The 1,780-nt window shown below is 33.9% G+C and overlaps 1 pseudogene; it reads right to left on the bottom strand.

Annotated features, from left to right (window-relative positions):
* Nucleotides 1-260: 260 nt before the first annotated feature.
* Nucleotides 261-1,064, bottom strand: LOC149160290 (vesicle-associated membrane protein 711 pseudogene; annotated as a pseudogene).
* Nucleotides 1,065-1,780: the final 716 nt, after the last annotated feature.

Consider the following 1,780-nt stretch of genomic DNA (forward strand, 5'->3'; position numbering starts at 1 on the left):
TGCATATAAACTTGCATTACCAAAATCTATACATATCCATATTACAGTTTATGTTAAAAATATATATTAATGATCCTAACCATGTCATTAATTGAATTATGATTTAAATGAAGCTGATAACAAAGTTACAATGTGTATATATTCACAATAAATCATAAGAATAATAATTTAATTTTAACTAAACCCATCCTCAAATAAATTTATAAAACAGATCATTTGAAAATAACAAAATATACATATTACTCCTCATTGATGCTTTGTTACAAGGGTATCGGATTAACACCAAAAACGATCAAACCACCCATCGTGAGGCTTGTCAACACAACCCCTGCAACCCCGGCAGCCAGTTTGACGTTGCTCCGCCAGAATGACTTTTTGCAACGGCTACTTTGTTTAACAAACTTCAAACTTTTCTCTTGTATGCATCCAGTCTTATGTATCAGCACCTCTAATTTCTCACCTCTCTCTAGAATTTTGTCAATACTCTCCACCATTACATGGCGGACCTCGCTCAATTCTGCCAGAATTCGGTTAATCCTGTTGGCATTAGGGTTTTTGGAGTAATAATCCATTTGCTGGCTGAGCACTCTAGAAAATTCATCGTTCATGGAATAAGCAAGGGCCGTATGCATATCTCGGTTGCCATAATTCATGAGAAAATTTGCATGAATTTCATGCAGAAACGCATAAGGGACCATTCGTCCAGCTCTGTCGTCAGCCATGCACAACACCGTCAATCCTGTGTCTCTGCTCCTCTTCAAATGATAAATATAACGGTCATGAGCATATGACGAGTAGCTATCACTTTCACAGGTAGTTGCAGGCATCCTGTCCAGTATCTGACGGGCAATTGCTTTTGCGGGAGTGGGAACGGCGTTGAATTCAGCGAGTACTGTGGATCCACGAGCCACCAGGGCATAGTGTATGGCCTTCTGGGCTACTGTTGCCTCTGAGTATTCCATTTTCACTACAATACAGAAGCCACGAAGCTGCAATGAATAGAACCGTGGATTGCCCCGTCGTGCTAAGATGGCCAAGGATCTGTTTATCATTAATTGCTTCATTGTAATTAGATTCATGATATATTTATATCTGATAATAGACCTCGACCACGACCCAGCCGACATAGAAAGTAGAAAGTAAAACGTGTTTCAAAATATATATATATATATATATATATATAGATATATATATTTATTTATTTTAATTACATTGGGAATTTAAAGAAAATACTGGATCAATTTTACTAGTGCCATTATGATCAATTTTACTAGTGTCATTATAACACCAAAAATATATCTATCTAATAATTTGGAAGCCAAATATACTAAATTCTTATAATTTAGTAAAAGCCAAACCTCCCTGATTAAAAAAAACCTAATCCTTAAACGGAAATCATAGTAATTCATTGTACTCAATAAAATTTGTACAGGGGTCTTTTGGGCTTCACCCAGCCAGGCCAAGACTTACCGTTAAAACGTGTTTGAAAAATAATATTCTTATTATAAAATGAGCTGAATACCATGAGGGTTCTATGCCGAGGGTCATTTACTCTTTTACTCGTGATTTAATATCACTTTTTACAAAAATTGAAACGTAACATATCATTAACTCCATCACTTAATTTAAATTAACAAAATCAAAAAAATAATATTCTTTAAATAATTTAAATAAATATGGGTTAGAAGTTGTTAATTATTTTTTTATATTTTTGAGATAATAGTTAAGATTGGTTTTTTGGTTTAGTTTGTTTTTCTTAATCTAAGTTTTTGGAAAAAAC

This window comes from Pinus tabuliformis, chromosome 5_2 (assembly GCF_031772625.1).
Source record: "Pinus tabuliformis cultivar Carrire ecotype Pingquan chromosome 5_2, CPIR1, whole genome shotgun sequence".
Taxonomy (NCBI): domain Eukaryota; kingdom Viridiplantae; phylum Streptophyta; class Pinopsida; order Pinales; family Pinaceae; genus Pinus; species Pinus tabuliformis.